A 12,416-nucleotide genomic window follows, 5' to 3' on the forward strand; every position below is an offset into this window, starting at 1 on the left:
ATCCGAAACACTCAAGAAAAACATGGAGAACATGGGGAAGCACTCTCCCATTCAAATATATAACAAAGGGCCTAGGGTAGACTCCTATCTTGGTAGAGTGAGCATGAGGCACATGGATCACACCAACTCAAGGAGTTAATTTTTGAACTTGGTTAGGGTTCAACCTCTAACCTCTGCTGCATGAGAAACACTAGTGTAGGGATCAAAGACAAGCACAATACCATTGGAAAAGGGTATCGGTATCAATTTTGCTGCTTGAGGCTTGAGCTATGGGGGTAAAGAGCAAGGGAGGTGCAAACAAGAATCAAACGAGGACGATTGATTGGAGAATGCATGAAGAAATATGCCACTCTAAGCTTTACAATTGCATTGCTAGCTTCATTATAGAGAACAATCAACCATCAATTGATAGGGTCACAGGGTGCTTTTTTTGCAATAGATTTTCAGGTTGTGTATATACAATGTTGAGAGCAGCACACAAGTGGTGGGTTAGTATCTAGGGTGGTGAAGAACAATGCAAATTTGTATTAAGAGACTTGAAGTGAACTATGTTGAGGATTTTCTAGATATGTTTGCTTCAAAGGAAACCTTGACAAACAAAAGCCAACACAAGGTGTGGGGCTTTATAGAGCTTAGTATTTTGCAAAGATTGTCAGGAAGGAAGGAAGGAAGGAGAGAGAGAGAGAGAGAGAGAGAGAGAGAGAGAGAGGAAGGATGTAGGTGGGAAGGGGGTTACACAAGAGGTGTAAATATATTATTTTCTATTAAAATTATAAGGCAACAAGTGTTGTGCACTACCAACAACACTATGACAAGGACAACGCATTTGTGGTGACAATTTTGTCCACACCTTCCAACTTTGAAGATTGTTAATGGTGACCATTGGATCATGTTAAGGAAAGATGGCATCAGGGGAATTTTTGGGTGTCAAAAGGTCTCTATAAAAGGAGTCCATGTCATCACCTACCCATTAAATTAGATATCTAGTAAAACATTTTCCAAAAAACTCCAAACTTTGTAGAGGTGTTACAAGTGACTTTGACTTTGTTGGTAAAAAATAATATTCCCTGTAGTCCCCACCTTCAACTTACAAACCCTATCAACTCATATAACACCAAATAGTTATGAACAAGTTGAATCAAAATCTCCAACCTCTGCAAAGTTCCATGTAGCCCTCACCTCCCACTTCCAAAACTTATCAACTCATATAACACATAATAGTTCTTGACAAGTAGAATCAAAATCTCCAACCTCTGCAAAGTTTGGATCTTGCTTGTAAAATTTTATTGAATTCCAAATTTCGAGTTAATGGTAAGTGTACAAATGCATAGTGGTGCAGTAGCAAAAACATCTAAATACACCATCATCACTTAAGAACAAGTGGATTTACAATATTTGACAAATAATTCTTGTTTAATCTTCACTATGAACACCTGATACCAGGTGATATAAATTAGTGGCAAAAATGAGGATCTTATAACAAAAACAAAGAGAAAGAATGTAAGTTATTTAGATTGCAAGGCCTAAAATTTTGATCACCACTCGTGTGCTCTCAAGGTAGAGCTTAGACCACATTATAGACAACAAGATCATTGGGCATACAAGAAGTAGGGATTGGATACTTACAACTGAGAATGCCTTGGCTCATGGCTATAACCCATAGTTATAGTGGTTGCACATAGGTGGTAGGTGAATGTCTAATGCTTGGGTACTTCACGCTGCATTGACTATGAAAGCTTACCATCTTTGTATTCAAGCCATAGCCTATTGGGAGCCTACCAAAAATCATCGTTTAGTAAACAGCATATGCATGTGGCCTAGTATCTCAAGGAATATTCTTAGAATATTCCCTAAAATATTCCTATTGCTTGGGCAAACAATGGTTGGGTACATCAAAACACTCATCAATTTTCAAGACAAATCCCACCAAAGACATGTTTTGTGAGATGGATCGGCAATCACCCATCAAAAGCTCCCTCTATCACATGCATTCAAGAGAATTTTAATATTACCCCAATATACATGTTATGGCTACATAGTAGACCTATTTAAAAAGACACCACTCCCCCCTAATGTATACATAAAAGTATACATTTTGAACTCCTACGATCCTTTTTTTCATTAACTCACGTGATATATTGATACACATTTTGAAAGGTGACCACCCTAGGTGAGGTTTAAGAAATACTCTCACTAGCTCTCTTTTTGGTAGTCCTACTTCCTTTTTCCTTCTTCCTCTATTTTTTCTCATATTATGAGCATTTACCTCCCCTTTCTAAGAGTTGCATATGCATGAGTGGTTGACGGTCTACATATTTTGATCGACAAATACCCTATCCTTTTTTGTCTTGGTCTTGTGATACTAGATGGAATCCCTAGGAGATTTTTAGTGGCTTGTAAATGTTTTTGGAACCTTTTAGCAACCTTTCTAGCATCTAAAATTTCCACTTTTAGTAACCTTGTCAGCATCAGCATCTGACATTTACATTCTCTCTAAATCTTTATCTCAAGCATCTTATGCATGTTTCAATGATAATCCACTGTGGCATCTATGGCTTTGGCATTGCCATTCTTGCAGATGTCATGGCCCGTTTTGTAACAGATCGTTTCTCCCTCTAGCCTAAAGATAGAATATTTCTTGTGGCAAGTCATTTCAATCATGGAACAATGTTTACAAATGATCAAAATATCAACTCTTTTCTTGATAAGAAGATTTAGACTTTACCAAAATAATAAATTTGGTGATATTACCCCGCCTTTACATCATAGTCATCCTTGACTATGAGTGCATTAACGGAGTAAATACACATATTGCACTGGATCTACTTATTGAACTATATTATTTTGAGATAAATTGCTATATTGTCTGATGTTTGAGAGAATTATTATGCTCCAAGAATGTGATGAACATGTAGCCCTACATAATTTTGCAATAACATGCTAAACTATTTCTTAAGAAGTATAAAGTTGTTGGAAGCTTCCATGTAAATGATCATGCATACTAGTCTCATTGTACATAATGAAGACAATAGGCAAAAAAGATACAAAAGTCAAGTCCATTCAGTATGTGTGGTACGATTTTGGAAGGGTTTTTTTGAAGGGAATCTAACAAAGATGCACTCTAGAGAAGCTTTGTGAATGAAAGTTGTGTGTGTTTTGTGTGTGTGTGTGTTGGGGGGGGGGGGGGGGGGGGGGGGGGGGGGGGGGGGGGGGGGGGGTGTGTGTGTGTGGGGGTGGGTTAGGGCAGGTGGTGGCCATGTAGGCGGGTGAAAAGGAGGAAATGATGTGCCAACAATGCACGAAGGCAGATGCGATTGATGCAAGAGGGCTCACACGAGCCGCACAGGGCATCGCTGTAGGCAACGACGCACGGGGGAGGGGGGGGGGGGGGGGGGGGGGGGGGGGTTGATGGGGCACGTGGTGGCTATGTAGGTGGGTGCAAAGGAGGAAATGATGTGGCAACAGTGCACGAAGGTAGATGCGATTGATGTAAGAGGGCTCACATGAGCCGCACAAGGCATCACTGATGACAGGCAACGACATGTCGGGGGGGGGGGTACGTGAAAAACGAGTAGAAGGCGGGTACAGAGGGAAGTTTTTTTTTTGCTTTTGGGTCGGCTATGGGGTAGCACACACCTTGTGGTGCAGTGGCTCGGGCCAGTTGACAAGATTGGAGGCTGGAGGTCTAGGGTTCGACGTCCATGTAGAACGGGTTTTTTGCTAAGCGAGGTGTGAAGATTGCAAGTGGAATCTCGTGGAATCTCTCAAGATTCCACCTTATGGAGCAAGTAACAGCTTATACATAGATGTCTTATTCATCACTAAACCCATGTGTGTGGTTATAGTTTTCAATTGATGAGAGAGAGTCTTCAAGTTGAGCTTCCATCATCCATTTTACATCATCAAAAGAGTAACTAAATAGTCAATGCTTCACGACTCTCAGCTCCACCAAGATTACATTTCCAACTCCGAGGAGGTTAAAGTTATCCGTTTTCTCAATCCTCATATGCAACTCAATCAATGCTGCTACTAAATGGACAAAGATACAGATAAGCAAGGGATCTTAGGTGCTTACGCAGCCTCCTAGAAGGAAGAGATCTCAGCAATCCAATATGTACAGGTCTCCCTGGAAGAGTCAAGTAATGGATTTCAAAAGTGAGGTTGGAAGAAAGACTATCAGTCAAAGATTTGGAAACTTGAGTAAAACCCAGTCATCATCATTGAATGTGAAAGGATGGAAGTGCTTATCTATAGCTAATTTTGTTTCTATCGAGAGTATCTTATAACATCTAAAACTTTTATACTATGAGATCCATAAATCATGCTCATCAATATTGAAGAGGCTTGTTGTGTATTCTAAAAACTAAAAACAGGAAAAACCTTAGATCTTTCATCAATAATCTCAAATGGAGACTTTAAAATAGGAGGAATATTAGATCTTCCATCAATAATCTCAATGGAGACTTTTTGATAGAAGTATGCAAATTTGGGGGGAGTATCTACCAGTGGTAGAATATGCATATAATAATACATTGCATACTTCTACCAAAAAGTATCCATTGAGATTATTGATGGAAGATCTAATAGCAGTTGTGGAGTATCTACCAGTGGTCGAATATGCATATAATAATACATTGCATACTTCTACCAAAAAGTCTCCATTGAGATTATTGATGGAGGATCTAATATTCCTCCTATTTTAAAGTCTTCATGGAACTCTGGAACTGAGTTGTTGCATGTCTACTACTTTTGTACCTCTATATTGTGTCAAATATGCTCATACATGGGAGCTTTTTAATACTTTTGATAGGTTTGAGGGCTACATATATATATCTGTAACTCCAACATGAACTAAGAAAGCTTACAATTAGTGGTAGTAATGAGCGTGGCTATATAAATGTTAATGACATATCACTAGAATGAGAAAAATGTGAACTTTTGTATGTACTTCTATGTCTAGGCAAAAAAAATATGGGAGCTAAGATAACCTTGCCATGTGATCCAAAACCCATTGAAGTTTATGGGAAAATTAGTTTTATAGTTTAAAAAAATCCCTATCATTCTTATTATGTGATTGACCCCAAAAAATAGCTATGTTGAGTAAAATGGAGTAGCATATCACATCCAAAGGCTTACCATGACCAAATGGTGATCACGAACTTTGTAGGTTACTCATTTTTTTCATAAGTATTGGTCTCTTAACTTCAAGCGGGAGAAAAGATTTTGCAAAAAAATATATATTGGAAGAATCAGAGTTTTTTTCATCAAAACATTGCAAGGACAATTTTATGTCATGTTAGGTTACCAAACTAGTGATAACTATTTACATGGTAGCTACTAGCAAGAGAGCCTGTAACCAAATAGCTCGATAACTACGAACTTGGTATCTATCACACTGGCTAGGTGGGAAGAAATATGGTAGAGAGCTACCATCATATAGTAGGTAAGAAGATGCGAAGTGTTGTTGAAAGTGGAGTCTTCTTTAAGAGTATGAAATTGAGGCGAACTTGAGAAACGAGCCTTAGGAGATAATATATAGTGCAAAAAAATAGTGTGCTACCCCTCGTTGGTTTATATTGCTAGTCAAATTGCAGCAGGGTTGATAGCAAGCCACGTATTCTCTATACATGGCAACCCCTACCACCCCACTCGCACAAAGCACCAGTCAAGTCCGTAGAGGCAAATGTGCTAAGCAATCTACTATACGAGGGCGATTGAATGGTTGTCCAATTTTCCTCCTTATCCATATGAATGAGTGTGTGCATAAGAAGAGAATTTTAATGTTGTGGGAATAGTAATCCCAAGAGGAAAAGAAAAGGAGAGAAAAGGGAGGGGGGGGGGGGAGGGGGGGGGGAAGAAAGAGAGAGGAGATATCTCAGACTGTCCATTTCTTAGTAGGGGCCAGGGCCATGGAAATATAACTAAGCTAGTCTATAGAAGAGTGTGTAGAGTGCAAGGAGTGAGATAACGAGAAAAATAATGAGAAAGCGTCAACCAGCTCATGGCTCAAGAGCACTTTTTTTAGTAAGTTGACACTCTCTCAATATCATGGGCGCATGGGCGCACACTTGTCTCTCTTTCTCCCTCGGAAGCAAGCAAGACTTCGTGCTCTCAAGCCTCAAGGTCAAGGAACACGTAAAAAGACTACATCATGGCTCTGTCTCTGTCTCTCTCTCTCTCTCTCTCTCTCTCTCTCTCTCTCTCTCACACACACACACACACACAAGGCTTTAAGGTCCGCATTCTCATATTGTCAATAGACGTATCAAATGGCGCGTTAAGCGCACACTGCATGCTTGCATGCTTGCCAACTCTAAAGATCTTCAAGCTGGCTTTCCACAAATTTCATTAAACAACCCAGCCACGCAAACCTTCCTAGACAGAGGTTGAGAGAGAGAGAGAGATCCACAAGAAGTTTTGGTCCCACATTGTGACTTACCTCAACATCATGAGCTTCTGTTCGGGAGGCGTCACATACCTAGCTAGGTACGATTGGGGACAGGGGGCCGCTGGCCCGGTGGGGGGGTCGGTGGTCCCGTGCCCCCAATCGTACCTAGCTAGGTATGCGGTGCCTCTCGAGTAGAAGCTCATGATGTTATGCATTGTATGAAAAACATTGAGAAAGACTCCGTTTTCCTACATGAGAAAATTTCTAAATCTTCTTGTGAGAGAGAGAGAGAGGAGGGGGGGAGAGGGATCGACGACAGACGTATGATCGGCGGGGCATGTGTGATTTAGGTCGTCCAATCGTCGTGGGGGGGGGGGGGGGGGGGGGGGGGGGGTGGCAAGATTTTATACACGTGGCCACGCATGCTCTGTATCAATGCGCGGCAGTTCGGGATGGATAGGACTCGAGATTGCAAGGGGGGGGGGGAGGTCATGGGTTCAACGGGTTGCCGCGATGCAGGGAACCCTAATTTTTCCAAGTGTCACATATAGTTGGGGGGTCCACACAAATTCTCAATGTAAGAATTATTGACAAGGCATCTTTAAGCAACCTTCTTCATACATTATTTGATACCACTATTCGATACATCATGAATTTCATGTCCAAGACCATCCAAATTTCTACAAGTCATCATTTTATGGCTCCCACCATTCAAATGACATTACAATAGTACATCAGACACACAGGGAATGAACTAGACACACCAGCACTTTGAAGGGTGACTCCAGTGCTCGAAGATTTAGTGTAATCCCATCTACAAATTTCAAGATTTCTACCTCTACATTTTATATTTGAACATACACAATTCAAAACAAAAAAGCTATTACAACATTTAAATATAGTCAATTTTTCCCTTATATTTCCCATATGTAAGTTTGCCAAGTTTTTGGAATACGAATTTTTTTTTTGCACTCGGGACCGAAACTCTACTTGTCATTTTCAAGGACTAAAAGAAAATCCTCGTTTCTTTCTACACAAATTGGAAGGGCATACTACCTTTTTTTGAATTTCTTGTAATTCTTTTGGAGGATTTGCTAAGGATGTGGAACTTTGTTGGTCAACACCCCTTAATACTACACTAAGTGCTCCAACCGGTTAGTATTAGAACATATGCATGTATCTAATTCACCATAATCTCACTATTAACCCTCTTATGCTTAGCCACAAGTAGACCTTGAGCTCCCATAAGTTGTAATCAATAGCTTGCCAGCATAAGAAATACCAGAACCACTAAAGGATCAATGCTTCAGAATTCTCAAAAATCTAACAATCTAATGAGCACTCCTCCACTAGATACACAACTAATGATGTCAATACAGTTTTTCAAAGGCTTAAACTGTCGACTTTGTGATACTTACTACAAAAACATTTTTTTTCAAAGGCTTAAACTGTTGAGTTTGTGATAGTTGTTGCGAAAACATTCGCTTAAAGTTTATTGTAGTTGAGTAGTTTAACAAATAATTGATTTAGTTAGATAGTTTAGTTATTGTTTAATCCCAAGGTTAAGTTTCCTCTTAGATTTGATAAAATCATTCAAAAAATCAATGATAATGCTTATAGGCTAAAATTACCTCCTCATTAGCATATAATTGATTGTTTTTATTCAATTCTACTATGTCCATCTAGGGGTAATATTCATATTGCACTTGTGAGGATTGATAATCCTCCTCTCTTAAAAGAAGATGTACAAGTATTGACCCTTTAAGGATCATGATGTGGCTATCGCCTATGTTGGACGACATTATCATAGAGGTTTCTTAAAGTATGCAGACCATTCACTTGTGAAAGCTCAATGGAATCAAACATCACTTCTTTCTTCTGATATCCGTCACTCATATCTACAAATCACACATTAGACAAAACACAGACCTCCAAGTGAGGTAGTGTATGATTAGCCTTGTGTAGAGCACAGATCGAGGCAACACAATTGTGTTGAGTAGCAGCTGAGGAAACATACATTTGAACTTTCACATTTGCACTTTGTTAAACTTTGGACCCGTATGTTAAAAAAATGTAAATAAAATAATTTATTTTTTCCCACTTTGGATATTTTGTTGATGAGAAAGACGATTAAAGATGTCATTGGTGTGTGTTGGAAGATGAGTAGATGCAAATATGAGGACTCATTGATTTTGTGCATCCCCCACTTTTACAATAGAGAAAAAAGTCTATTTAGCCCTCATCTAGCTCTTAGTTTACTCTTTTAAATTAAAAAAGTTAATTTTTTATCAAACATGGAATATACCTCTCTTTTGCATGGGGCCAGGTTGGACCCAATCTATACATGTTGTCTTCCCTTTTCTGAGTTTTGTGTGTGTTCTCTATGTGTAGCTATTCAGCGTATCACCGCGCATAATATAGACACTTCCAAAAATAGTCCACATATGATTGCACATTCTCATTGCTACTTTTTTTCATAATATCTCATTGTCTTCATGCTTTGGATTTGTATTTTGCAAGCAAAATTTTACGTTTAAGAAGCTTTTGAATTGCATGCCATATGCAAGGATGATTTTCGTGTTGCTCCATGGCATTCCACTAGAGATCATAACTATTAGTGAGATGGTTAACATCACACTTCACCGCGCCACACTGGCGCAAGCGCTCATCATGAAAATAATCATCCAACTAGCTAACCCATGCAAATATAGTGCTCCTTCACTGGTGGCATCGTTTGTACCATCAAAAATCTTGAAAGAGAAATCCTTTGAACTAATCTTGCTCTTTTTTTTTAGAATGCATGTGCTCAACGTTTCATGAATGTAGTAGAATAATTATAATTCTAACAGCAGCATGTGCATTCATAGGCTAAGCTCTATTACAGATGGCGTAATTATTTGGCTATGCCAAGGGCTTAAGGAATATGTGCCATGGTGTAGATAATAGCAATAATTAAGAAAAATAATATTAAAAGTATTAATTTCATTAAGTGAGTGTTGTCCATGGTTGAAGTTTTGTCCATGTCAATGCATGTCAGTTTGAGAGCGCATCAAGTTTCGATTGTGTGTGTGTGTGTGTGTGTGTGTGTGTGTGTGTGTGTGTGTGTGTGTGTGTGTGTGTGTGTGTGTGTGTCCAACAATTTGGTAGATAACATATTTTCGTCTCGACCTGCATCAATGCCACAAGTCCTTACCTCAACAGTCAGCAATTGTATATGGAAGAAAATTGAACTACAAAGATTGTTTTCTCTTGCACTAGCATGATCTTTTCTTTCACTTGATACAATTGATGAGCTTACAAGACTCTCTCTCATGCTCCCTGCCACAACATGGATTCTCTACATGACTTAATCTAGGTAACGCTTGCGGTCCGCTCTACAACTCTAATTGGGCACCTTTTTTTTTTGTAGCCCCATTCTCCTATACATAAGCCCCAAGATACTTGAGCATACTAGCTCTTCAACTCATCAAAAATAAAATCCATGCTCATCCTCACTTGACACTTGGCGATTTTGTAGCTTTTACACCCTCTTCAACTCAACAAAAAAGAACATCCATGCTCATATTCACTTGACACGTGACAATTTTGTATCTTTTACACCCTCTTTGCTCAAGGAAATAGCTGATAAACCCACATATTTTAGCTTCTGGATCCAGCTTTGTTTGCACCATACCTAGCCTATGCACATAAGGAATACATCCAACCACCTTAGAGTGCAGCCAATAAGATTTTATGCCAGTAAACTTCTCCTTGGGCATCATATTATGTACAGGAGTAGTGGAGTCCTATGTGAGTACTACATTGGCTTGTACACTCTTCTATCACTCTTTTATGAAGTTGACACAGAGGTGTAGCTCTATTGTTACATAGATGTGGATTGGGTTGATAGTTTGTCTGATTGGCAATCTACCTACAAGTTGTGCTCCCACTTAAGAGTGCTTCTATCACTTGAAGTATCAAAAAGCAATCCAAGTTTGCTTTATCAAGTATTGGGATGTTGCAAGGGCAACACGTGAGGTAACATGGCTCCATATGCTACTTGGAGAGTTGGGCATAGAGGTTCAAAGGCACATTTAAGTTATGCACGCATGCGCGCGTGCACACACACACAATCTTGCAATTTGATTCATGGGGAAGTGCATGTTTAGAGGGATTTTACAAATACCAATTGAATGCACATTCTATAGGTGACTTTAGGCCTAGGGAGTTGATGTTTCGAGATCATTTTAAGAGCAGAGGTTGCAAGTGGACTTGTGGTCCTTGTTGAGACTCCAATAGTCTAAACATTAAAAAGAAAGTGAACAAAAAGAGCGAGAAAAGAAAAACAAGCAAAAAGGCCGGATCTATTTTACGTGCATGTTTATCTTGTGAACATTGTAATATCGTAGCACTTATGGATCTTATTGTTGTACAACCTACAATTGGGACATTTCTTTTCAAATGTAGCTCTTTGTTGGATGTTCTCAACAAAGAAAAATCAAGATTTATAGTAATTTGGTATCATCATAACTCACTGCTTTTCTAGAATGTGAGTAATTGAGAGAGTCCTACCCCTATTGTGGCCTCGTCATCCAAGTATTTTTTGCTTTTGGACCATGCAATGGTCCTATCTTCCCTTTGAGGATCCATGAGCTCGCCATGAAACTGGTTTCTTCTTCTGTTGTTTCTGTTGTTGAAGCAAGTTTAACAAAGGACGTGTTGGATGGTGGTGGCAGCTTCATTCTGCTTTGTGGCATCCTTTGGTAGCTGTGCTTTAGACTTCAAGGGTGCATGGATCAACCCAGACACTTTTCCTAGTATAGATGGTTTCTTTGTGGGTTTGTTTCTATGAGATCATGCACTAGGTGATTTGTCTTAGGTGATGGAGACTAGGGCCCCGCCCTTCTTGCAAGAATATGCAGTTTTATTTGGGTCCTGTTACTTAGGTTGTATCAAGATGGGATCCCTATGAAATCCCTACATTGTGTGTCCACTTGTAATTCTTTTTGGGTATGGTCTCCATGGGTCATGTTGAGCATGGAGCTGCAATATGGGTGGTTGATATTAATCTTGATATTGAGTGAGATTTGATAGAGATATTTCAATTTCTTGGATCTAGCTCCTACATGCACTTCAAAAGTTTGAAATTTCATCTCGTTCAAGATGTTTGATCAACATCAACAATTAGACTGAAGGTAGAAGGCAAACTTTGGATTTAAATTTGTGACGATGTTTTTTCGTTGGCTTTGATTTGAGATTGAGGACATTTACCTATAAACATGTCATACCTTTGGTGCTATAGGTATACTACAGTTGGTGCCAAGGAAGAAGAAAACCCGGAAGTATATTGTCGAAGGAGTGTAGTCAAACATCTTCAATCTAAGGGCCATGTTGAAAGGAAGTTTCAAAATTTTCACACTTATTATAGAATAATGACACATGTTTTTCTTCCACATTTTGCCAATTATTGTTGTATCAATTGAAATTGTAAGGGGGTGAAAACATGAATGGGTGGCACACTTATAAGGGTGGGATGTTGCTTTTCAATAGCTTATATTTCAAAAGTGGGGAGTGATAAAAATTTTAAAAATCAATTCTAAAATGTTGCGCCCAATATAGATTTAGATTCTCCTTTTAAAGAGCTATCTAGTGAAATATACCATGCTCTAGATCTTTTTATTTTGGTCAAACACTTCCAAAAATAGCTATGTACTAGACAAAGCTTTTTTGTCCACCCACTCATAATTTCACCCAAGGGGTATAGACGCGGCCCATGCAGATGCAAAAGGTAAGATCACCTTGTCAGTGTGTTTATGCCTTGCACTTTAGGCTTCTTGTTCTGTTGAATTATGGGGGACTTCTAGTCTTGTACCAAGTGGTTGTTTGTCAGATGTCTATGTTTATTATAGTCGGTCTTAAGGGGGGAATGTTAGTAAAAGGACACCTCCCAATGCACCACTAATTTTGATGGTTGAAAAAGAGTGATGGCGCTCAATTGTTTCGTAAGCTTCAAAAATTCAATATAGACATTTTATAGACTCATTAGAAG

The sequence above is a fragment of the Adiantum capillus-veneris genome, chromosome 20 (genome assembly GCF_014529385.1).
Source record: "Adiantum capillus-veneris isolate H3 chromosome 20, ASM1452938v2, whole genome shotgun sequence".
Lineage (NCBI taxonomy): Eukaryota > Viridiplantae > Streptophyta > Polypodiopsida > Polypodiales > Pteridaceae > Adiantum > Adiantum capillus-veneris.